This window comes from Macaca mulatta, chromosome 1 (assembly GCF_049350105.2).
Source record: "Macaca mulatta isolate MMU2019108-1 chromosome 1, T2T-MMU8v2.0, whole genome shotgun sequence".
NCBI classification, from domain to species: Eukaryota; Metazoa; Chordata; class Mammalia; order Primates; family Cercopithecidae; genus Macaca; species Macaca mulatta.
The window spans coordinates 151,093,265-151,120,742 of NC_133406.1; the positions used below are offsets into that span (position 1 = coordinate 151,093,265).

Genomic DNA, 27,478 nt, shown 5'->3' on the forward strand with positions numbered 1-27,478 from the left:
TAAAACAAAACTTAGGTATGGTTAACAGGGGCTCACTATGAATAACAAAGGACACTCTTATCAGGAATGGGGCTCTGTGATGTGACATGGGGGCAAAGGCCAAATATGAATTTATTATACATATAACATGATGCTGTATAAGAAAAGTCTCATAAGGAGAGCGAATTCTTATTTCAGCTGGCAGTTGCAATTTCAAACAGTGCCAGATAGTTCACTTAAAAGGTCAAGCTTGCTTTCAAGGCCAAAACAAGGCAGTCGTTTAAGTCATTGATGCCCTGAATCAACGACTAATAAAGTTATTTCCTAAGGGACACCTTCTTGACATGACAGGTCACTTCACAACATACTCCTGTAGTTCTCTATCCCTTCCTTTCATAACATTTATCACAAACCTATAAGTAATTGTTTGATTAAAGGTTTATTTCTCTCTGAGGTCTGGTCTACATGTGTCATGCTTATCATAGCATCCCAGGGCTTAGCTTGTAGAAGCTGCTAGTAAATATTAATTTAACAGATACAAGAGTTTTAATTAGACCTCCTTGCTTGGAAGCAAAAGCTGCAAAAGTATCTTACAATCTTCATACCTTCTTACCTTCAATTCACATCCCAAATTCTATGTGACGTGCAAGGCTTCCTGAATCCTTTAGCAGAGACTAAAGACTCCATTTGAGCCTCATCAGCAGAGAAGACGAATTTAGCTCCGCCATGGCATTCAGAATAAGTTGGTGCAGCTCTGGGCACTCTGAAGTGACAGAGTAAGCTTCTTCTAAGATAACCCACAAATAACTAATATGAATCAAATAGAATGCCTACATTCCAAAAAATGTGACAGGTCATTCCTGCACATTAGGTTGGCTTCGGGCTTCATAACTCAGCAGGATTCTGCAGCTTCACTTGGTCTCAGCAAAGGGGAGAAACATGGGCCCTCTGGAAACAATGGTTTTCCAGGAGACAAAAGATAGACTCCCCATCTGGAAGTCTGACACATGACTTCTAAATCCGGGTGAGGCTCTGTCATAGCTCAGTGACAAAATTGGCTGTAAAACACACAGAGTCTCTGTGTTTCTCTTTTATACACAGTAGACGAATCTATGGTTATTTCTTAGCAACCAAATTTGAAAGGCAAAAAGATTGTGCCAAGAAAGCTACAAGTGTAGTTTTTTCCTGTCTTTTTTCTCTCACCCACACACACAAAATAATATTTACCTATTTATATCTGACAATACCATCTGTTTTTATTGTGTGGAGACTCTTATCCATTTAAGGAAGGCAACAACTTAGTCTCTGTCAGTTGAAGAAAGGTAGAAATGAAGAGGGTCTTGTATGACACCAACTGGTGTCATGGGGCACCAAGAGAAAGTGGAAATGTTACATCTTGCACATGCTCTGACACTAGGTGTACTCGACAATCATGATGAGGCTTCTGCTGGGTGCAAAGAACTGGCCCAGCTGATGAAGGCAATAGAAAGGTGTCACACTCAGACGTAAATCTCAAAAGGAGCTTATGCATTGGTGAAAGAAGGCATAAGTACAAGACCAAACAAATGAATTACACAGTTACATCTTAAGGTAATATATGCTAGAAGAACAATAGTCACTGCACAGGGTTTATGAGTTGGACCAAGAAAGTCGCATAAGATTTATATAGTTAGGGGGTGAAGGAATAAGGGGTAAAAAGGGGTGGTTAGTAACAGGGCACATAATATTTTATGTGGAGGAATGGAACAACCAATAAAGAAGGCAAAAGAAAGTCAAGGTCAATTTAATGAATTAGCACACACAGAGATGGAGTGGAATTTATGAGACAGAAATGATAGGGATAAGAGTAGAAAGGTGATTAGGATCAAATGCTAAGTAAGTCTCAAATGCCACACTAAAAAATTTTCAAGACATAACTCAGGCGCAGAATGCAACAGGCACCTGAGAAATTATTGCTTTAGGGGTAAAAATATCACTTTTAGAATATTCAAATATTTTTATAAGCAGAGAGGAATTTAGGCTTGATATAAGCAGTAGGAAGTCACTGGTGGTATCTGAGCAAGGGAATGATAGAAAAATACATTTAAGGACATACTATTATATACCAAGAAAATTAATTTGAAAGCATCAGAAGGAATTCATTAGAGAGAGTTCAAGATTGACAGCAGGAAGCCTAATTTTATATTAGGGTATATATCTGGGTACCTTGAGAAATAAAACACAGATGGACTTCAAAATTAAAATTCTGAGTAGAAAAATAGTTACGCTTTAAAAAGTAAACTTTCAGATTTAGCCAGTAAATTGACGCAAATGGACAAAGCAATTAGATTTTAAGGAAGCACACGTTTCCTGAAAGTCTTAACTGACTTTTTCAAAAGAGAAATAAATTTGATTTGTACTTTTTTAGACTAGGTAATACCTGAGTACTTTGGTGGAATTAAATACTTAATGGTAAAAATACCACTTTTAGAATAGGCAAAGATTTTGTATGAAGTAACACAGAAGAGCAGTCATTTACAACATACACAAAAGGGTGCCAGATATATTCTAGCCAGGTTAAACACACTGAGAGCAAACGATCAACTTAAGAATACACTGGGCCCTTAATCAATGGAAAAATCATTTGGCATTATGACACTCACTATGCAATCAAACCTCTGTTTAAAATCAAGTAACAATTACTCTAATTATGGACAAACATTTCATTTGTTGCACAACTGGTACCTAATCAAACAGTTCTGTAGACGAGATGATTTCACCACAAGGTAACTTAATTTCAGTGCCAAATAAGTCCTTTAAATTATTTTTAAAGAGTGTTTTTAACCAATTTACATGTCAGAAATTTTATTTCTATAAAAATTACTACATGAACTAAGTCTAAATCAAACCAAAATGCCTTCCTCTACTTTGAAACAATAGTCTTCTCTCATAAACACTTTATTCAAATATTTCCCAGCAACAGGCTTGTGTGCACTAACCAGGAAGTGAAACCAAATATGATCATATTGTGAAAGCCGAGTAAAACGAAAGAACACAATTGGAATTATCTGAAGCATATTAAAATTTCATCTGAAAATCCATTCCCTTGGAAACAACAATTTAATCAAGGCAGTAATAAAAGGAATTTTGAAAGCATAATTCTTCATTTTGTTGTGTGGCAATGTCCCCAGTCTTCTATGCAAATATCTTTTCCTGTAGCCAGGCTGGCTCATCTGAAACACAAGCACTCACCCAGCCCGCCTGGTGAATGCAGGGAGCAGGGTTAAGCAATCATTTTCATGGTAGCAAATCAACTTTGGTATAAACAATTGCAATCTTTAATGACTTACTTTGGAGAAAAATGTATCTTTTGCTTCTTAGGTAACAAGTAAATCACATTTCTCTTAATTATTTTGCTGGGGTTACTGTCATTCCCTTTAATCTACTGTAAATTATAAGCTCTCTAAAACCAGAAAATGTATTTTACTGATTAGTCTGCTTTTAACTGACTCAGTGACCTAAACATAGTGAGAGTTATTATAAGTACCTAACGATTATTCTTATTGTCCAAGGATAGTGTTAGCAAACAAAACTCACTACTGTTTAAATTTTTCTGCTAAGATGGATACTAAGTAGGATCATCAATTTCTGGTTTCCATTACCATATTTCTTATTCCAAGGAGGTCGGGTGTGGGAGAAGGGGCTAGAAGACACCATGCAAAAATAAAATAAATTCTCATTTACTAATTATTATTCTTTATACTTATTTTTAATTTTAAGCAGGATTTGAGTAAGTTTAGTATTATACACAGGACAATATTTTTATGAAAACTTCGTAGCGATCTAAGTAAGAAGATAGTTCCTGAACTACCTATGACTTCAGCAAGTGATCAGGTAGCCCCTATTAGACACTGCACAAACACAATGCAAATCTGAACATTAGTGCTACTCTGCAGACAAAGCAGACATACTGCTGCTCTGTATAAAAATGAAATTTAAAAGGGAAAAAAAACTATGAATAAATAAGCAGTGACAGACAAATCTATTGGCACCATACATGCATGTGTATAAATATATATAATACGCAAATCATGTGGTTAGTGACTTCTAGAAACACTTGAGAGCCTACTATGTTTTAAGAACAGTGTGACACTTAAGAAACTGAGTCAATTCTATTGCCATGGTGTTAAGAGGTTGAAGAGCCTGGCTAGTGGGTCTCATTCAGAGCTTGTCTGTGGATGCACCAAAAAGTATTGAGGCTGGCCAGTCCCCTAATCAGTCCCCTTTTCTTTGGGCACCCTCTTTTCTTGTTACTCCCTCACTCACTTTATCAAATACTGTACTTTCACCACAAAGCCTGATCCTTTATATTTATATTCAATGAATTCTCTTGACAGGGAGAATTCATTGAGCATTTGCTGTGGTATGGTCCGAATAAGATAAGAAAGTATATTTCATTTTATATCTATCCTTAAAACACTTACAAAGTTAGGAAAATGGGAAATTTATACACAAGGTGAAAAGGAAAAAAAATAAAGGATTAAATAGTGGAGTAGAACAACTCTGAACATCTATATAATGCTCAAAAGTTTTTGGAGCATTTTTTTTCAGTCATTTAAATCATATACTTGACTTTAGAATAAGGATATAAGCTCAGAGAGAAAAAAATTAGCTGCTGAAGACACATGACTGGTGAGCAACAGCTTGATCCCATTACTGACACGAAACATGGTGCTCTTCCAACCATCCAAAGCTTCCTCCCATAAGGTGAACAGGTATAGCTCAGGGAATGGAGAAGGCAATATAGATAAGGTATCTCTGAGCTGTTAGGGATATGCATGGGCTGGGGCAGGAAAAAGATCTCCAGTGGGGTGGTGGGGAGGGACAGAGCAGAAGGGTGTTGTCTGAGGAAGAGCAGTGAGGCTGCAGAGGATCTTCACGGCCAGAGGGAGACGACTTCACAAATAAATGAGGCAGTGAGGACATTTACGGTTAGAGATTCCAGAATATGAGCGTATGGCTTGAATTGACTTACAAAAGAGAACAATTATAGATTCTAAAACAGAATGCAAGCAATGTTTTAGGAAAATTAATCTGGTGAGGCATGAGAGATACAATGGGGCAGAATCAGGGGCCAGGGGAAATGAAGGTAAGGGAACCAGGCAGGATCCTACTGCAGTCATTCAATGCTGAAGCAGTCAGAGTGAAGACCATGGCAGTATCAGTGGATGAAGGAATGAAGGAATTTAGGCAGAACGGTGGGTTCTGGCTGATGAGAGAGATGGGAAAAGGGAAGAGCAGTAAAGTTGGCCTGGTGAAAGGCTCTGTTATAAAGTGCTAGTTAATATTCCAATATTCAGTGGAAGACCAAGAAGCTATGTGGTGAATTTTGCCCTTTCATTTCAAAGCAAGGCTAATAATTAACATAATTAATCTTTTATACTTTATTAAAGGTTTGGCATAGCTAAGGTTTGACTGAGTACTGTTCTCGCAAGTGAACCTAATGGGAAAGCTGAAGAAGGTGAGATGAAAAGACCATTTAGGTCCAGACCTAATGAGACACAGGTACCATTCTACTGAACCCAAAAAGGTATTTGTGAAAGGCAGTGACTTAATCCAGTCAGTGTCAAATCTTAAATTTAAAAAGTTAGAATTTGCCACTTTGGTAGCAGCATGAACAACTCATTAAAAAGGAGAAATACACATAGGGAGGAGACCAGGATAGATCAATTGTCCAGATGATAAACATCAGGAAAGGAGGCTTGAACTAAGATGTAACTGAGTGGGAAGAGAAGAGCAGACAGAAGCAAAAATACTACTATTACTTGTAAGTGCTTTCAAGCAGGTGCTCTGCTAACTAGCTTATGGGCATAGACTCTAGAGCTCCTTAGGTATCCATTAGAAGGACTTGGTAGCAGATTAGATGTTAAGGAGAGTCAGGACTCAACGACAAGTGACTTACCCTAGCTTTGGCCACAGGGTCAATGATGAAGGAGGCTAGTGAGTGTGTTATTTAAAACACTGAGTTTGCAGTACCTGTGGGCCATCCAGGTAGTGAGGTCTAGTAGGCAACTGAAAACACAAACTGGAGCCCTAGGGAGAGGAAAAAATATCAATGAGTTTGTTAGGCTGTTTTTGCCGAAGACTCGGGCCAATGTTGGACTTAAAGACCTGCACTTGGTAAAATTTTAAAAGTTACTTAAATAACTCAATGCAGTCTCAGTCCATCTCCCACATAAAAGAACTCATTTAATACCTTCCTTCCAGAATATTTCCATTTAAAATTGGGACAATTTAGTTTTCTATGAAGATGACTGAATTCATTAAAATATGAAGTTTATATGTTCGAAAACATCCACATATGCAAACCCGCATCCACATAACTACAAAACATCTCTTCAAATGACTTTTACTTAGTTGTCCAACTGGAGATAAATAGAATTGGAAGCAATCAAAGACATTCTTTATAAAAATAACTTCCAGCCTCCCTATTGCAGGTGCTCACTGTCTTCCTGATCATGAACTGTCAACTCACTAACAAAACATTAGGGCATATTTTTCATTTCACTTCAGTGTTAAAAAGCTGCTCCCTTTCCCAAGCTACTTCATCTTTAATTTGTTCTCTAATGGTTGTAGAGATAGTGAATATATTTATCATATCAACAGGGTTAATGGAAACATGAAATAATTTCTGATGTGGTGTGCGTTACGTTTTATAAATATCAATCTCCTTTCTTTGCTAGCTTTGATAGAGTTGGAAAATGTTATCCTTTGGGAATTTAATTTTGAAGAATTGCTCTGGTTTTGTTTTTCCTACAGAATCTGTCTCCGTTTAATGTACTATATACTTATGCTGTTTATCGCATTTCTCCGCACAGTAAGCAGTAAGCTCTGGTAGCACAGGGCTTCTATTTGCAGGGCTCACTGTGGTATCCCATTGCCTAGCCCAGATAGTAGGGGCTCAGTAAATGGTTTCTGAGTGAATAATCACAAGCCTGTGATTATCTCACTTCAGGAACTTAATATGTGCTTTTTTTCTTAGCAATCACACCCCAATCTTCATGCTCCAACTTAATTTCGAACTATGACTTCTATTATATTTATATGCCTCAAACAAACTCTCAGAATGTATGCTGTGGCGGGACCCTGCAGGGCCCTGAAGGGTATTGGTACAAAGGAATTAACATGGGAAAAACTGCAGCAAAGTGTCAACAAAGGCTCCCAGTTTCTCCAGGTGATTTTTCTGTCCAGCTCTGTCTTATGAGGAGAAGTTATAATGATTTTTCTCCTACCCACACTCTTCTGATTTCTGGCTTCCCTGATCTTAATTCCTATTTGCAGCATCTGTTTCAGCCCAGGGTGAAACAAAACTGAGGGGTCAAAACAAATCTGAGTTTGCATCTGTTGTTTTCATTGCTCGAGGCTTTGAATTTTTTTGTCATTAACTTAAGAGAATGGTCTAAGTCTGTATTTCTACACGGACCAGAAACTCACATTAACTTAACATTACAAGACAGAATAGACTACTTTCCCCCTCAAGGTTCTGATTGTCCTTCTCTGTCCCCATTACAAAACCTAATAATTTCCTCACTACCCTGTTTGATGGGATAATCATAGTGACCACTTGCATTCATTACTCAACATAAATTTTTTTCCTGGTAAACTGGATTTAGTTTGTATGTATTATTGCATAATCAAATCCAAGGAGAAACTATTACCATACTCCAAATTGATATTAAGAATGAAATTAAAACTTCAAACTTAGAAAAAAATGATGTATTCTGAGTAATTCATGCTATAACTTTTCCATTTGATGTCTAAATATATGCTAGAAAAAATATAGTTCTTTTGTGCTCTTTGTGAAATGTAATCAATATATAACCTAAGCGAGAACTTTTTAAATCGTTTGGATTAGGACTAGTTTAATTCATAGGCCAATAATTCCAAACACATCCCTTATATCAGCAAGGCAATATTTAGAAAGGCTGTCATCATCTGCATAAAAGACAATTCACTTGACAACACTCCTTTTTTGGGCAATGACTCAAATCAGCTAGACTGAAAATAAATCTAAAGGGTACACAGCTGTCATGTAGCCGCAAGTAGCCTTCTGAGCAATTACTTGATTCATTTTTCCCTATTCGTACAACTGGTTTTGCAAACAGGATTGCATTCCAACAATGAATGCCCCCACCGCCTCCCCGCCCGCCCACTATGAAGAGAGCTTTCTGCTATCCTTGGGAAGGCTCTAGTGGATTCCTTTGCCCTGATGGGCATGATAAACTGCACATAGTGGTTTCTTGATTTTATTTAATGAGAAACAGATCTTTAAAATCAATGACCTATGTGAACCATTTACAAAATAAGCGCTCAAAAATTTGAGAATATGATTTCATCAAAGGGATGTTGGCATCAAAGTTTGAAGGACAGACAGGTGCCAGACTGGACTGCTATCTATGTCTACTAGGTACAGGCAATTTATTTTCATTGTAACATTCCACAATTGCTGTTTTAACATTTTATTATGGAAAATTTTAAACATACACAAAAGTTGAGAGCGCGGTACGATGACACCCATCTGCCCACCACTCTGATTCAACATCACAATACCCACCCTCATTGGATTATTTTGAAACAGATTCTAGATATATTCTGTCTTATTTCAGTCTGGATCCCTAAAACAGAAAGAGTCTTTAAGACATAACCACAATATCATCATAATACCCAGTGGTGTGCTGGTAAATATTTAGCAACCAGTTTGCTGAGAAAAAGGAAAAAAAAAGGACCCTGGATCTTTGCCATTTTCCATGATTCCCACCATGGCCAACTTCAAAGTACCAACATGATGTCACTGAATGTGGAGTTGAGAAGAGATGTGTCATACGTCATTATAGAGTACTTCTACTCTGCAGACACCTGAGACATCAATAACCTTAACAGCACAGATAACAACAAATTATATTAAAATTGTTAGGGAGTGAGAGTTTTGAGTATTTATTTTACTTTTAATACTTTAAGTTTGTACAATTTAGTTTTTAATGACTATGTTTGACTAGCTTGCAAAATTCCTATAACACAACAGCTTTCACAAGCTTATGTGTGTCAGCTCTAGAATCATTACTAAATCATATACAAATAATTAACAATTCCTTAATATTACCAATTACCCAAATTTCTCTGATACATCTCTTGTCTTTTCTACTGAGCTATAGAGAAACAGCTTCAGCAGGGAGGAGGAGGAACTTTGCTTCAGAAAGCTACACTAAGGGCTCCTTTCTGGGTATAGCTCATCCAGCTGTTAGTCTGTTGCCAGGAGGTTGAGTCAGATGCCACTGTGATTATGTACCTTCATGTCACTCAGGAATCATACAGATGTGATTAATTTGCTTTTTACTGCCTATTCTTTGGCTCTCAAAAGAAAAAGAGTTTGAAAGGGAGTAGTAGAGAGACTTGGAAGAAGGGAAAATACGTCTATTCCAGGTAGACAACCATGAGCTGACGGAGTGTTCTGACAGAAAGAAGATTGCTAGGAAGATGTGAGTTACTCTTCTGGGCTTGACATATCCCACCATTGAAACTTGGTTCGCAAAAAGTCCTCTTTAAATGTGCCTTCCAGAACTGAATATGGCACATTAGATGTGACAGTCCTGAAGCAGATGATAAAGTGGAGTACTGTCATCCTTGATAAGATGCCAACACTGGACTGCAACTCCACTTTGGGCTCACAGTCAAGTAGAACTCAAGTCCAACCAATGAACCAGTGCCTATTAGCACTCACCGAAACTCCACAGCACACATTCACAAATCCTCTCTCACCATCGAATTGGGTGCCAGGCTGCTTTTCCAACCTTTCCTACTATGCCTTTGAACAATGCTCTCTATTCTGACAGGCCAGCCTAACCTATTGTCCAAAAAACACATACCATTTTTATTTTAAAAAAATTATTACTATGGAAATTTTCTAATGTATACAGAAGTATGAATAATATCATAAGGGTCCTCCATATACCATTTACCCAGTCCCAACAATGATCAATTCATATCACACCCATGCCAGGTGTTTTGAAGCAAATCCTGGATGTATCATTTCATCTGCAATGATTTCAGTACTGCATACATTCTTTCCTACACACCTCTGCTCAAACATTTCCCGTCCACCCCCTTCTTCAGCTTTCCAAATCTTATCACGTCCTGCAAGCCTCACCTCCTACGATGTTTCCACTGAACTTGTGAGTCATATGCCTCCTTGGGACATCTGTCTTATTGTTGTCCTCTTGTTCTTACCTTAAAGTTGGACACTCACTGTCACTGGCCTTGAAAGCAGGAAAGCTCTCTCGCCGTACATATAGTGCAAGAATTCACATTTAACAGGGAAAGAACCGAAGGATACACACTTGGTTTTATAGAGTTTATTAAAATTTGACACAATAATTTTATTCAGCATATTAACCAAATTCTGTACGTGGGAAATGTCTTGGTAAATGCCTTGGTAAATGTCTTGGACAGGGTATGCAGACACAGTATGAGAGGGTGGGAAGAAGACTGGACACAGAGCTAAAAGGCCTGGTTCTTGTCCTGCTCTTCTGTTTACATGCTATTTGGGGTATACTGTGTGACTTCTCTGAGGAACAGGAATTAATTGCAGTCATTCTTCCTCGTTCCCTCTCTAAATTGTCAGAATCAAATATGATTATTATATAAAGATGATTTTATAATTGATAAAGTACACTGTTGATGCTCATCTTTACCTGTAAATGCGGAAATCATTAACCATATCCCTAGACAACAAGAAAAACTATTGGTTTGAATCCTAAATGTATAAGGAGAATAATTTTAAACTCCCAACAGAAAAAAAGGGAATGTGACAGTACAGAGATCAGATGGGATTAAGAATCAAGAAAACTCACCCTGGGAGGAATGTAACAGCATACTAGTATTTTTCTCAGACCTCAAAAACCACTGCCTTATCATTAAAACAAACAAATTAGAAATTACAAAGAAAGCAATATGTTTTCAACTATGTAAGAAAACTTCCTATTACATTAAAAATCAAATCAAAAGGCAAAATTCAACATCTGATTTCCTCTTCAAATAAAATTTTTCAATTGTATCCAATAAAATGGTTATAATTTTGAGTTTATGCTCTCCTAGGGCATTCTCAATGTCTTTGACTTCTCAACTTTGCATTCAGCTTTGCCAAAGGAAAATCATTAATATCAAATTGCAACGATCTATCATGTTACACCAAACAGTACTTAAAGTCAATGGAATTGAGGCTTTTTTCTTGCTCCAGTAGAAAAGAGGATAGATGGATCTATCAGGAAAGCACTGTTCTACAAACCATCCTGCAAACATCACTAGCATCCTGTGAGAGATCTGCAAATAGGCTTAGCCCATCTCAAGAACCCACTGGGATATTAATATTATAAGGTTTCTTACAAGCAAATAAAAATCACAGGCATTGGAGAAAAGACTTAAATTTTATAAAACTCTGAATAATCTAGGCCAGCACAGGAAAAGGATTTTTCAACTTTGGACATTAATACGACTTAGCAATAGTCGATAAAAACAACAGCTGCTGAGCCTGGTAAATCCAAATGAGATTATTAGGTCAAAATCATAGAAATACACAGAGAACATTCCAAAATTCCCAGCACACTGACAATAAAGCACCCAAACCAGAATCTCATTAGGGAAAGAAACATTTTGTTTAGAAATACTTTTTTTTAAAAATATGACTTCACCATGTGTAACATCCCTGGGATGTTACTAGAGAGGAAAACAATAAGAATCAAAAGTGTAAACTACTGAACAACAGCTTCCTTTCTTTTATTTCCCTTCCCTTCTCATGAAACCCTACTGCACACACCAAATAACTATGTATTCTTACATCTTGTTCTGCATAAACAGACATTTATAGAGATTTTAAAAATCATCTGGGTGCAGTGGCTCAGGATTATAATCTCAGCATTTTGGTAGGCCAGGGAGGGAGAATCATTTGAGTCCAAGAGTTAAAAACCAGCCTGGGCAACATAGCAAGACTTCATCTCTACAAATAATTAATAATAATAATAATTAGCCAGGCTTGGTGGCATGCAACTGTGGTCCCAGCTACTCAGGAAGCTGAGGCAGGAAGATAGCCTGAGCCTGGGAGGTCAAGGCTAGAGTGAGCCATGACAGTGCCACTGCACTCCAGCCTGAGAGACAGAGCAAGACCCCATCTCAAAAAAAAAAAAAAAGAAAAAAAAGAAAAAAATGGCCAGGCACGGTGGCTCATATCTGTAATCCCAGCACTTTGGGAAACCAAGGTGGGTGGATCATCTGAGGTCAGAAGTTCGAGACCAGCCTGGCCATGTGGCAAAATCTCATCTCTACTAAAAAAAAAAAAAAAAAAAAAAAAAAAATTAGCCAGGCGTGCTGGCATGTGCCTGTTGTCCCAGCTACTTGGGAGGCTGAGGCAGGAGAATCACTTGAACCCAGGAGGCAGAGGTTGCAGTGAGCTGAGATTGTGCCACTGCACTCCAGCCTGGGTGACAGAGCAAGACTCCATCTTAAAAAAAAAAAAAATCAGTTTTTCAAAACTTAGATAATATTAGAATAAATTTTCTCTTGTAAAGATTGTTTTATAATAAGAAAACTACCACTCACTGGTTTTTGTTACCTTCATGCACAACAGAAAAAGAATCAAAGAAGTTCTAAGACTCCTAACAAATAAAACATGAATTTATACCTTAGACTTATGTTACTTTGAATACTTTGAGTGTTGTTACCCATGATGACCAATTTGCATAAAAGACTTTTCGAGGTTATAGTCTACATGTCTCAAAATATCCATTAAAAATGTGAAGGACCACAGTTTTCTTTTACTTGTCTATTTACCAAATAAGGTTGAATTTCAGAAAATGTGAAGACTGAAAAAGTTTCAGGCTATAACAGAAATATAGAGGCTTTTGTGATCTTGTCCCGAGAAAGCTTAATTTTTTCTATTTTGTCAATAGTGCTTTTATTAGATCAACAACTATGCAAGCCTAATTTTTCAGCATTAAGTAATTTGACTCTACTTTAAAAATTACCAGAAAAAAAGTAAATTTAAGTCTAGTTAATGGAACTGACAACTTACAAAAGATAAATCAGGTGGAGCTTGCCTTAATAGCTCCCCCCAGTACATAAGACAAAACAAGTCTAGTGTGAGGACACATAAGCCCTAAGAAGTAGCTAATGTGAGGCTGAAGTAGTTGAATATACTTGTATACTATAACAATAACGGATGCCAATACTCATGATGACAGCTTTATGTTAAGTATTTTTATAAGTGCTTATATAAGTTATTTAAAACTCTCAAAAACCCCATGAGATTTTCTCCACTTTACAGATAAGGCAACTGAGACAGTTATGTGACTTATCTAAACATGCACGACTAGTAAATTCATAATAGTAAAATGAGCATTAATATGAATATTCTTCAAAGCGATCTCTGAGAAAAATAAAAAGTAGCTTAGCTCAATGAAAGGAACAACAGGCTAAATGGATTCATTCATTCACTCATTCACTCACTCATTCAGTAAATATTTAGTGGCTGTTACGTGGTAAATGGCACTGGAGAAGCAACAAAACAAAACCAGTGATGTCCTCAAACAGGTGCTATCTCTACCTCATGGAATTTATAGTCTGGTGACACGACAAAGATTAAACAAATCCTCTGTTATTTTATTATAATCATAATAAGTGCTTTAGATGCTGTGGGGCAGGTAGAGGAAACACCTTGAAGACTCTGAAACTCTTAGGAGACTGAGCCACTGTGAGAACTGAGCCAGAGAGCTCAAAAGCTTGCCCTAGCAGATGATACTCTTCTCTAGTCCCTTAGCTAAAGGTAGGTGCAGGTTCAAGAAATAAATAAGAACCACGACATCATGAAAGCAAGATATGTTCCAGGCCAGGAGATCTCTGTCTAGTTCCATATTTTTGGTACGTGAGAGTAGCCCTGGGTTTGCGTTTCAGTTTCAAATGCTCCCAGGATTTTACAACTTTTAAAGGTAAAAGCCGTATAGCACACTGAAATTTTTAAATCTGTGAATTATTCATTTAAATAATATAATTTGTAGATTATATCAAGAGGACAGTTACAAAAATTATCAGGGAAATTTGATTCTTGGTATAGTCAACACTTTCTGTTCCAAAGAATGTGTGAAGGTGGCTACTTCAGGCACATGGTACAGTAGAAGTCAGGAAAAAGATGGAGGAGACTGAACTCCTATCTGCCTACCATCTGCCTTAACTTTAGCCAAGTTATGCAGTCTCAGAAAGTCAGCTTTTTAATTGATAAAAACAGAAATAATTCTACCTGGTCTACTTTCTACGTTCACAGTGATGACACCACCAAAAGTGATGGGAACTCTCTCTGCCCGGGAGGTTTTAGAGAACAGCAGTCCATGAAAGAATAAGCTCCTCACAAATACAACCTCTATTCTCTCTAGGCTAAGAAACCCTACCCAATGAGCCCATAATTTTTTAGCTTTCTGAAAGACAATGAGCTACACTGCCTGGAGGACCTGGTTTCAGCAAACCCCTCCTGTGCAAAATGTCATTATTCTTCCATACAACAAATAGTACTTCTCCCAAATCCTTTCCCATTTCCAGTCAGAAGACATCCATGCTTAGAAGCTATGATTTTTAAAGTTGTGCTAATATAAAGCACACTCACTGGTAACCCAAAATTTGACCATTTGACCGCAAATCATTTGGCTCAAAATGATCCACTCCTTCTCTGAAAAAGTTAGAAGTTATAGTAAAACTAGTAAAATGTCAGTAATCACAGTTTGACTTAAGTAATTACCATAGGCTCTTCTGATAAAAGGAAACAGGATATTTAATCCTATGACTTCTTTCTAAACTAACTTTTCTACTAGTCTCCTCTACTTCATCCCACTGCCCTACTTGGTCTTGCAGTATGATCTCTCTCATCTTCAGCACACCCTCCATAGAGTTGCCAGTGTTATTTCCCAAAACAAATCAATATAATCTCTCAAAACCTTCCTTGGGGCTCCTGGGCTCTTCCTGGTGAAGCCGTATGCTGTGTATAGGGTTATAAATGTATCTCCAAGCTCACCCCTGGCAGAGGCTGTGCCAAGGTCAGCACTGGGTGTTCCAACTCCCACTCCAATGCTCTTGTTCTTTCATTCATGCCACAAAGGGGAAAAGCTGACATGACTGGGGAAGGTTACACGGTGTGGGTTTTTTAAAACTCAAAGTGTGGGGTTGATTCAGACATATTTTCACATCACTGTTAGCGCCATCACAACAGATAACAAAATTGGGAAAGAATACTTCTTTTGCTCATCAAGCAAAAAGAAATGAGCCACATAGGCAAAGAAACAAGAATTTAGAGGTAGAAGGAGTTTCAGGCCCTCATACCACAATGCAATGGGCACATGGATCATTCAGCTTCTATAGCTCCAAACATTTGATTCATGTATCATAACTTTATATTCTAAACATAGTATTATTTTAAAACTATACATGTCCCCAACAAAAAATATAAGCAACATGAAACTTAAAAAATAATAAACTTAAAAATAATTGTCCAGGTGATGGAATTGAGTAACTGGAACACTTTATTTAATCTTAGGTAATTGATTAAAGATATCCAGAAATGATACAAGAAGATGTAATAAATAAAATAATAAACATGCATGTAGAAGGTTAAAAGCAATTTATGGACAATTTCTCCTGGATCTTATGGAAAACAATAACTTTTACAGTATCTGCTAAATATTTAATTATAATTCTAAAACAAATACAAGATAAGCATGCATGAGCTGTTTAACTACTTATTTTAAAAAATTCAATGGCCACAATGGCCAGGAGCAAATATTGCAAGTTATTAGTAATCCAGATTTATTTTTATTTAATTTTTAAAAAAATCTAATATAGGCTAAGTACCTTGAAGTGGGAGAAACCTAGCTGATAAATCTTTCTACTGAAAGGTTAAGTTCAACAATGCAAAATCAAGCAAAAGGATCAATGAGTGGTGAACATTACAGCTGGCTCAAGATTCCCTCCCATGGAATATGCTTCAGCAGAAGTATCTGTCCTTTGCAACGCGCTGTTTCTGAGGCCCTAATTTCTATATTACACTTTCCATGCAGACTCCCATTAGTCTTTCTTCACCTTCATGACTCCTGGGTAGAATAAGGACTGATAAAGTCAAGGACAATGGGAATTGCAGGGTCCAAAGCAGCCCATACCAGCCCCTATATCCCAACAATGTTGGGCTGGTCCATTTCTACCATCAATGAAGAAAAAGCAATGCCTGAAAATCTTAGATCTCTTTTTAGCATTGTAAACCATGTAGGAGACGCTTATTACATCTGCTTTGTTCTCTATTTCTATGGTGCCTGTCACCATAGTAACAAGGCATACAGATGAAAAAGTAGGCTAGAAATACCCAAAAATGGGGGGCAGAGAGGGCAATATGGGGGAAAGGGCCTTTCACTGATTAAGAGAGAAAAGGCTAGAATTTCTTCTTTCAGAGTTGTCAATGCATTAAGGGGTAATTCTAACTAGAAAAATAGGTTTTCTTTGCCTTTAAGAGAGCAACAATAGAAAACACCCTAAAATTTAAATAAATATCAATGTTTCTAGGAGATAGTCTTGCTAGGCTTCTGAGATTTTAAAGCCAGATGTATTAAAAACCTTGAAGGGGCTGGGCGCCATGGCTCACGTCAGTAATCCCAGCACTTTGGGAGGCCAAGATGGGCGGATCACCTGAGGTCAGGAGTTTGAGATCAGCCTGGCCAATGTGGCGAAACCCCATCTCTATTAAAAGAACACATAAATTAGCCAGGCGTGGTGGTGGGTGCTTGTAGTCCCAGCTACTTGGGAGGCTGAGGCAGGAGAATTGCTTGAATCCAGTAGGTGGAGGTTGCAGTGAGCTGAGATCACATCACTGCATTCCAGCTTGGGCAACAAAGAGAGGCTCTGTCTCAAAAACAAAACAAAACAAAACAATCTTAAAGATGCTAATTGAAACCTTTAAACAGCATCCAGTTTTGGAAATGACGTATTCATGCGCAGTGTGGATGACTGCTACTTAAAATGTTTAGTTACTTTGCAGTACTAAAAGTTGAAACATCTGTTAAGGAAGTGTGGTTGGGAAGATAACTTACTACAATGAATATTTTCCTAAAGGTGACAAGTTTATCTTCCAAGTCTCTGTATAAAATGTCCCCAAAGGAAATCACTGGGGTTGGGGTGGGGGATGGCTGATGCTTCACTCTAAGGGAGTCACTGCTTCTATGAAAGAAAGAGGAATATTCTCTGCTGTCCATTGGTTCAGACCTTCAAAGGCACTATCAGTTCCTAACTGTTCTTTGCCATGCCAAAATTTCATTGGTAAGGAAAGAAATTTTCCCACTGCAAGACCTCCACTTCTTAATTTGCTTTTTACTCTCCTGCCACCAGCCAGAGTTCTCCTTGCTCATAATTTTCTAGGACATTTGGAATACTTGAAATGTTATTTATCTTGTGATACTGGTCAGGAAACAGGACAAGAAGTCTTACCAGCCACACAAATTACTTGGGGAGGTTTTACTCTGTGTAAATAAAAATGATGCATGTCTTAATCCATTCAGGCTCCTATAACAATACCATGAACTGGGGTGGCTTGTAAACAACAAACATTTATTTCTTGCAGTTCCAGGAGTTAGGAATTCCGAGATCAAGATGTCAGCAGACTTGGTGACTGGTGACGGCCAGTTCCTCATAGATGGTGCCCTATTGCTGTATCCTCACATGGTGGAAGAGGCAAACAACCTCCCTCCAACCTCCTTTATAAGAACACCAATCCTGGATAGGTGTGGTGGCTCATGCCTGTAATCCCAGCACTCTGGGAGGCTGAGGCAGGTGGATCACTTGAAGTCAGGAGTTCGAGACCAGGCTGGCCAACATGGTGAAACCCCATCTCTACTAAAAATACAAAAATTAGCCTGGTGTAGTGGCATGTGCTTTTAATCCCAGCTACTAGGGAGGCTGAGGCAGGAGAATTGCTTGAACCCAGGAGGTGGAGGTTACAGTGAGCCGAGATCATGCCACTGCACTCCAGCATGGACAACAGAGCAAAACGCTGTCTCAAAATTAAAAAAAAAAAAAAAGAAAAGAAAAGAAAAGAAAAAAGAACACCAGTCCCATTCATGAGGGCTTTGCCTTTGCAATCCGATCATCTTCCAAATGTCCTACCTCTCGTTACTGTTGCCTCGGGATTAGGTTTCAACACATGAATTCTGCTGGAACACCAACACTCAGACTCAGATCATAGCAATGCATATACAAAATAATCAGGAGAAACACTCTAGCCACTTGCAAATTTTTTTTTTCTTAAGCGACAGGGTCTTGCTATGTTGCCCAGGCTGGAATGTAGTGGCTATTTATAGCATGATCGTAGTGCCACAGCCTTGAACTCAAGCCTCAAGCCTCCCCTACTAGACCTGGTGTTACTTACACATTTTAATAGAAAAAACAATAAATGACTTTGTGGGAATCTTAGGTCCTTGATTCAGTCACTAATTAGTTGTGACACTGTGGAAAATTTTTACTTTGCCTTTCTCAATCTTAGTATCTTACCAGTTAAAAGAAATGACTGAAATAGAACAGGGGTATGAGCTTGCGGACTCTAAGGATGATTTCAAGGCATGTTGAAATTGTACACATATGAGTATGTGTGTATTCTGGGAAAGACCTTCAAGTATATCCATAATATTAAAAAGTTAAAAATTAAAAGTACCCTCTCAGGTTACTTCCGTACAACTCTGGAATACCATGATTCGAATCAACTTACCCAAATAAACTCAAAGCTTGAACTCAGACTCAGGTGAGCATAATACTCGGTATCAAAACTGCCCACCCCAGAAATGCTGTCCCTGACTGTATACTACCTAATCCCCACCAAGAACCACTCTCTAGTGCTTCACTCTGTTTTACTGTTCTTCATAGCACTTTGTTGCATGACATGATACCTTGCATTTGCCTATTTCCCCTCCTCTAGCATATACGCTTCATGCAAAAAGGGTTTTGTTCTGTTTTCTCTGTTGGATTTTTTCCCTGTGCCTGTTAACAGTGCCTGGCACATATTAAGTGCTCAAAAAATCTACTGAATGAATTAATTTTTAAAAAATCTGTAAAATGAAGCATGTAAGAGCAAATACTCAAATACATTAATTTTCTTTTCAAAAACTCTAGGGCCTGCTATGAGCCGTGCACTCTACCAGACATTTTATGAAATTATCTATCTCAATCTTCATACTATTACTTTAAGGCAAGTTTCCCAATCCTTAGAGATTTTTCTAAAATAATACACCTGTAAAAAGGAGCCAAGCAATGTATTATAGAAAAAGTTGTTTTATCAGGATTCGAGTGCCAGATCTGCTGGTAACTGTGTGGTTCACTTACATAAGCCACATATCCCCTCAGGAACTCAGTTTCCACGTTTGTATCATGGGGATAATGTTTGTATCCTCTACTGCACGTCATCAGGAAAATAAATGTGAATATAAACACTTAATATGTTAGCAGTGATGGGCAAATGTCTATCATAGTAAGCGATGTGTTGGGGGGGTTTCTGCAGAGATTTGCTATAGGCTGTTTTGCTATATGAAGGCAAGAGAGCAGGGGACAGCTATACAGTACCCTCTTAAACAGGAACAGAATGTCCAGAAATCCAGAGGGCCCAGGAAAGGCTCCCAACTTAACAAGGTGATGGCCAGGCCCAACTCCAACCTGTTGTCCACTCCTTTCCCTCTCAATTGCATTTATCTGTAAAGAAAAAAAATATGCCCCAAAGCTAGCCCAGGACCAAACCTTTTTGCATGCTGGAATTCACAAACTCTTCCAAGAAATTAGTTTTCTTGATAAAATGCTTAAGCATTTTTTTTCCCAGTGGGATTAAGACTTGTTCTTAGAAACCAGTCACTCACTCACCCAGATGACTGTCAGTCAAGCGTCTGGTTATCTTTAACCAATGTTCTTTTCCTATCTAGTCTAATAATGGGTATCAAAGAATTGTATACAATTTCTTACTATTCTAGGTGAGTTTGTTCGTGCATTCTTAAAATGGATGATGGTAACTAAATCACTTTGGTATCAAATTAGTTTCTATTAGGTATATTTATAAAGGTGATGTTCTTTTTTGTTATTGTTTTTTGTAAAACAGCGTCTTGCTCCGTCACCTTCGCTGGAGTGCAGTAGTGCTATCATAGCTCACCGCATCCTTCCACCTCAGTCTCCTGAGTAGCTGGGATTACAGGCTCCAGCCACCATGCCTAGGTCCAAAAGAGTGATATGTTCTAACCATGCTCTTTCCCTATCTGATATCCCTGTGTACACCAAGGGGGAATCTTTAAATTGGCCTACTAGGGACCTAATGGTTGATACCTAATTTGACTGAAAAATTTTCTTTAGTGTCCAAACCAGTGATCTCCAAGCTGGGGTACGGGGCTTGGGAGTCTTATTTGGAGTGATAGACAATGTGGTGGAATCTACTTCTAAATCAATTAACCCTGCCTAAGAGGACCTCCTTCAAAATACATATTGTCCAACTTGTTCTTTCCAACCATATTCTTTGTCCCCTTTTCAAATTCACCCTTTTAGTGCAGTAAAAAAGAAAGGCAAACATCTTATTTCTCAGGAGTTCACTTATGGTGCATTGTCTTGGGGTGTAAAAATCTCCAGGCCCCCAAGCAGAGGGCCATTTTGAAATAACCATAGGATTACAGATACCGACAAAGTGAAAGACTTTCAGGCCTGAGAAAAATCCTTTTGGGAGTCAGAGTAAAGTTTCTATTTCTTTGATTAGATCAACACTGGAGGAAGACCTAATCAAACCATCAAGCAATTGAAAAATCGTTTTTGTGATAAATCATCAGATATCTTTGGGCATATAACTCAGGAGTTTAGAAGACAGAATGGAATTATACTGACTTCATTCCCATGTTTATATGGCAAGACTTCTTAAGCACTTCCATTTAAAAAGAAACACTTGCTTTGATTATATGTGTTGTTCTGGTCAATTGTGTACTAGTGAAAAATCATAATAACAATTCAAAAGAAATGTTTTTCAACATTTAGAGCCTTATTGTCACAAGTACTTTTTTAAAAACAAATATATTGTGTGTGTGTGTGTGTTTGTGTGTGTGTGTATGTCACAAAAGTAAGACATCATAATCAATGATAAACTTTCAATCATAACAGTGTTACATTGGGATTAAGTTTTATAGAATAGAAGAGGAATAAAATGAGTTCCATGAGAAAAAAGATCTATGTAAAATTCCTGACTTTTCTAGAAGAGCTTATTTTTATGTTTCTTAAATGGATGATGAGAGACATCAAATTACTTTGGTATTTAATTTAACTTCCATTGGGTACATTTAAAAGAGTGATTTTAAAACCCAATAGTTATACATTAGAAATGCAACTGTCTGCAACTATTCAAAATTATGATGAAAAATTTTAGACATTAACTTTAAAAATGTATGAGAACAAATCGTTTTTCAAAATCCTTGTAGAGGATACTCAAAAACATTCAGAGATACTGTTATAACCTACTTGTAAGCCAAGAAGAAGAGCCTGTGTTGACCACCTGAAATTTTGACTTCTAATAGAAAGCCAAAGTCAGGATTATTTCATTAAAGTACAAAAGCCATCTCAAGCATCCCCTACAAGTTGCTAAATCTGGAACTCTGAACACAGTAAGTGTTCAATAAACCGTAGCTCATAAACAAAATACTTTAGCTATTCAACCGATATCTATTAACAGCATGTATAATATACCTTGTTACTTCTAACCTTCAAGGAGATATTCTTTAAAATTTTATGCAAATACCAGTCAAAAGTACATTATTGAAATGAAGCCCTAGACTAGGTAATAATTATGCTAATTTTATTCCCTAATTCTCTCCTGGATATCCACCGCATGCCCACAGTATGCCATGTATGACATCTGGCCCAGAAATCCCAGGAAATGAACAAAATGTAGTGTTTATCATGAAGAAGCATCCAGGAGGAGGCCAAGATGTTCCTTAGCCTAGGTACTATGATAGGTATAGCTCAGAAGCAGCACAGAAGTGGGAATGAGGAGCTGTTGGGGGTGACAGGCAGAGAGAAGGTGTCAGGAAGGGTCTTTCAGAAGAGGTATGCTTTAACTGAGCCTTGAAAGATGGTCGTGTGCTTGTCAAGAGGATCCCAAATAAAGGGAAGGAACAAAGCTATGGAATGAAGCCATCTGGCTATCTAGAACCTTCCTCCCTGTACTGCAAATAGTTTAGGACAGCTGGTGTATGGGGGTGTGACCGCACACTGTGTCTATGGTACATGCACTGCGGACACAGAAATGACAGAGTGGCAAGAGATGAAGCTGAAGAGCTGCAGAGGTCAGACAAAGGAAGACTTTCACACATGCCACACCATGGTGTTTCGACTTAATCCTGAGGCATAGGGAGCCATTAAAGGCTTATTAAACCAGGCAATTATGGGATGAGATTTGTCTTTTAGAAAGATTATTTTCTGCAGTGTGGACAATAAATTTGTAGGTGATGGTAGCAGACACTATGCTCAAGACTACAAAGTCATTATCAGTTAGAAGATAACTGGCAGTGTTCCTGAAGACTCACAGCAGAAAATGGGCTGTAGAGGAAGGACAGTGATAGAAAGACTTGAAGGCTATAGACTCTAGACAAATGGGTTACCAATCCTATAAGAGGACTGTAGGGAGAATAAAGCAAGGAGAAGCCCAGAATGGGTTCCAAGAAACTTGGGATATATACTTGGGTAAATAGTATTGCTGTTGGCAAAAACACAGAATCTAAAGGTGAACAGAAAATTCTGAGGAAAGCATTCAATACACTAACTCCAGGCCCTCATTTGTTCTGTGAGGTAGGTGGCATGGATATTATTATTCCCATTTTATAACTACTTGGTGTATTAGTCCATTCTCACACTGCTAATGAAGACATACCCAAGACTGGGTAATTTATAAAGGAAAGAAGTGTAATTGACTCACAGTTCTGCATGGCTTGTGGGAGCCTCAGGAAACTTACAATCATAATGCAAGGCATCTCTTCACAGGGTGCCAGGAGACAGAATGAGTGCCCAGTGAAGAGGGAAGCCCCTTATAAAACCATCAGATAGTGTGAGAACTAGCTCACTATCGCAAGAACAGGATGGGGGAAACTGCCCCCATGATTCAATAATCTCCACCCAGTCCCTCCCACGACACGTGGGGATTATGTAAACTACAATTCAAGATAAGATTTGCCTGGGCACACAGCCAAATCATATCAGTGAGGTAATATTATTCACCCACTATCACATGCAGCAGTTTGGGCACGTTTACTGCACACCAGACTTGAGAGCAGTTAAACAAGGGAGACAAAGTTCTTGCTTTCACAGAACTTATATTTTGGTGGGGGTGAGGGGAATAGAGCATAAACAAGCAAGCAAACAATAAACCAAGGTTTGAAAGACTATGATGGGAACATAGGTAGGGGGTATGGGTACTTTTGGCCAGGGAATGTATTTCTGAGGTCACATTTGAGCTGACTCTTGAGCAGAAAGTAGTCATGGAAATTTATAAGGGAAGAACATTCCAGGCAGAAAGAACAACAACTGAGAAACCCCTGAGGTAGGAAGGAGCTTGGTGTGCCACTGAGGGAGGAATTGCAAATACCTGGGCAAATCTGAAGCAGGAAGTCCAAGTTACAAGGGCATTCCAGGGAGAGGGAGGGTGAAAGACTCTGACACCTGAGGGTACCAGTGGCCAAGATAAACTCTCTTAGGATTGCCTGCAAACCTGACCACCATGCACGACACTGTGCCTCTGAGAAACAGCATGATGACTGAAGGAAACCAAAATATTGCACCCCAAAATATACTTCTTTGACATATTTTGAGATGGCTGTTAGGAGGGCAAAACAGAAGTAGGCCTGTAAAGCTGTCATTTATTGGGGAGATTTGTGTCTGTAGAGTATCTGCATTGATGCAGCCGGGCTTTCTCTGAGGCCCCACCTTGTCTGTCTGGATCTAGGAAAGATTAATTGAGAGTCTGACAGATTTAAAGGTCTGAAAGAAACATTTACCATCTATTCTATCTGAGGGCTGCTACCAGAGAGGTTCATTTAGATAACAAGACCACCTTTGCTGGCCAGGCCTCCTCTTCTCTCCTTCCCATAACCTGTCTTGCCACCATAACCTGGTTTACCACCATTACCTGTTTTTAGCCATGCTCTCAGCCCCTGTTCTTTCTGTTACCTCAAGATGGTATATAAGCATTAACCATCTGGCCATTTCTTTGAGTTTTTAAAATATTTTATACGACTCCTGTGCATACATGTGCACATAATAAAATTTATCAGCCTTTTTTTTCCTGTGAAGCTATTATCACTTTGTTTCATAGACTCAAATTATCAAACCTTCAAGGAAAAATTTAAGCTTCCCTACATGATCCACAAATGCTTCTCAAAGACAAGTCATTACTTAGCTTAGGACTGCTTATTTTAGCATTGAAATGGGGCCAGGAATAAACTCAGTTTTGTTAAGAGAAATGAAGTTAAAATCTTTAGATGAACAGAATTTATCTTAAATTTGTCGACTCAGAGCAAGAAACATTCTGCAGTGCAATGGCTCATGGTTTAACCCCCAAGGCTCAGTCACGTCATACCACAATACATGGAAAATACCACAATACGTGGAAGATGCATCAAAGTAGAGTGTTCCCTGCCATCCGCCAAGGCTGTTACAGGGATTAGAGAGGCATCATTTCCCCCACAAACTCCCCTAATAGCTCAGCAGGACACGGCAAGGAGAAATGGTACCTTTTAATGCACCTGCCAATAGCACCCCCTGCCATGCTGGTTCCTGTCTGTGCAAAATGGAAAGGTACAGAGGGACTGGCCGTGGGGGTTGTCCACCGTCTTTGAGAAGGCCATCCCATGCCTAGTCCAGTCACCCAACCCTCTGAAACACACTGCTCATACTTCCCATCCTGTGGTCATTTTCCATTGCTGCTTTATGGGCTACTGATTTTTTTTGCCAACAGTCTTTCTCCATTCAGCCATGTGGTTTCAAATTCCATTGGCTAAGGATGATGCAGATCAACCCTCTGACCCTCTACAAAAATATACTACTTTACAGTGCCGTCTCAGATGCATCTGCTTGTTGTGTAGAGACAGCATCTGTATTTAAAGTTTGCGAATATAGCCCAAATAAACTGTAAAAGCATTAGATTATTCCTGAGTGTCACATTAAGAAGTTATACATGATATACTCTTATTTTATTTATTATTATTTTTTTGGAGATGGAGTCTTGCTCTGTCACCCAGGCTGGAGTGCAATGGCATGATCTCAGCTCACTGCAAGCTCCGCCTCCCGGGTTCATGCCATTCTCCTGCCTCAGTCTCCTGAGTAGCTGGGACTACAGGCACCTGCCACCACGCCTGGCTAATTTTTTTGTGTGTGGGTGTGTGTATTTTTAGTAGAGACGGGGTTTCACCATGTTAACCAGAATGGTTTCGAACTCCCCACCTCAGATGATCTGCCCGCCTCAGCCTCCCAAAGTGCTGGGATTACAGGCATGAGCCACCATGCCCAACCAATGTCTCCTTTATAGCAACCTCACAGTGACAACTTCTCATCTGTTTGCAGTGAGTGATTGATTCACCTGTCCTCCTCAGTATGGTCCCAGATCTTCATAAGGGTGGGGACCATGTACATTTTTGCTCATCATCATTGCCTGGCACAAACTAAATGCTTAATAGCTACTGAAGAAAAAATACTGTGAAATATTTTAAATGGTGGTGATGTTTAGCTTCTGAGAGTGGCTCAGCCAAAAATAATTCAAGGCTGAGGAAGGTTAAGGCTTAAACATTCTGTATCATTAACCATTCTGTATTTTGTTATATCAACATAGATAGAAAAAATTTTGCTATCACTTGGGTGATAAACTGATTTTACAGATAATTTTATAACTTTTAAAAAAACAGAATAAGTACTGTTTTTGAAAAGGCTCACACAGGTTAGGCCAAATTAAAAAAGAAAAGCTACCACTTTACTGAGGACAGTATTAAGCACTTTATATACTTTTTTCATTCAACCTTAACAGTCAGCTATTATCCAGTTTACAGATAAAAAAAACTGAGAGAGAGAGAGAGAGACTATGGTTGCATACTGAGGGAGGATTTGTGTCCAGATCTATTTGATTTCATGGGCCATGTTTTTAGGCTAAGAATAAATGCTGACATTGAGTAATAATGTCTTGCTCCCTGACACTCAAAAACCTCATCTCCTCCCATGACAAGATACAACACAGCAGTCTGGTAACACCAAGTGGGGTAAGTGCCCAAGTATTTAAAATATTAATAGGATTTGGGGGCCAGTGATGTTGTAGCAGAGAAACTAGACAATTCAAGGAAAAGAAATAAGCAGCAATATAAACAGCATTTACTGAAAGCATGTTTTACGCCAGATACTACATTAGATGTGTTAATGTATAACATTTATTTTAATCCTAAGACTCCTGTGAGAAAGACAGTATTAGTCAAGAAAAAAGAGGGTTAGGATAGCTATGGTGTTTGGATATCTCCAAAATTCCCCACTTTTTGCTAAGGATCTGAGCCTCTCTTTTTTTTTTTAATTTAGCTAGGAATAAGACTGTCTGGAATAAGGATAGTATTTCCGAGTCTCTATTCCAGCTACCTGAGGTCATGTTACTAAGTTCTACGCAATGACATATAACAAGAAGTATATGACAGCATCCAGGAATTTTCCTTCAGAGACCATGGGCTCTTGCATTTCCCCTCCTTCTTTTTTCCTTCTTTCCTCCTTTCTGCTACTTGGAACTTGGGGGTGATGGCTGAAGCTCCATCTTGGGATCATGAAGCTGAGGACCTCATCTTATTTATGGTAGATGATCCAAAAGGTAGAATCAGCCTAGTTCTCAGAAGACTGTAGAACCATCATACCAGCCATAGATTGCCTCTCTGCAAGTTTTTTTAATGTGAAAGAGAAACAAGCATCATTTTGACTAAGCCATTGTTCTTTGCAGTCTCTGTAGCTGGCAACTAATTTTAACTAATCCACAACTCATCCAAAGTGATGGCACAGAATTCAGAATCAGGCCTGTCAGTCTGCAAAGTTTGTTCTCTTAGGTAAAACCTTGAAGAACTCTTGCTTGTAATTTGCAAGAGATTTTGAAAAAAAAAAAAGTTCCAAAATGCTGAAAAGGAATCTGACAGAATAAGGAAGGTTCAAATATGCTCTTATATCTGCTACCTGAGAAAGAATCAAAAGGAATATGCTACTCAACAATAAAGAATGTGGTCTCCATCAGAGATGAGCAGAGGAAGATCTCAGTCACCTGCATGGAGCTGGAAACAGAAGAGAAATAGAAGCTGTGCAGCTGGCAGTGTCTGTGAAAGATGCTGTGCTTGTCAGTCGAAGAACAGGCATTGCAGAACGGAGCCCTGGAAATGGTCACAGG

General features: G+C 38.5%; 2 protein-coding genes across 3 annotated transcripts in view; both read right to left on the reverse strand.

Annotated features, from left to right (window-relative positions):
* LRRC8B (leucine rich repeat containing 8 VRAC subunit B) overlaps nt 1-27,478 on the reverse strand; it is a 70,882-nt gene that overhangs the window by 40,188 nt on the left and 3,216 nt on the right. The window contains exon 2 of one of the 2 annotated variants that reach the window (XM_028849290.2): nt 5,995-6,051. The gene's annotated coding sequence lies outside the window, so the exon portion shown is untranslated. Of the gene's footprint in view, nt 1-5,920; nt 6,052-27,478 lie in introns of both variants that reach the window. The other variant, XM_015143571.3, reaches the window with a different exon arrangement.
* LOC144332668 (uncharacterized) overlaps nt 1-27,478 on the reverse strand; it is a 57,652-nt gene that overhangs the window by 26,958 nt on the left and 3,216 nt on the right. The window contains exon 2 of the mRNA XM_077953106.1: nt 5,995-6,051. The gene's annotated coding sequence lies outside the window, so the exon portion shown is untranslated. The remainder of the gene's footprint in view (nt 1-5,994; nt 6,052-27,478) is intronic.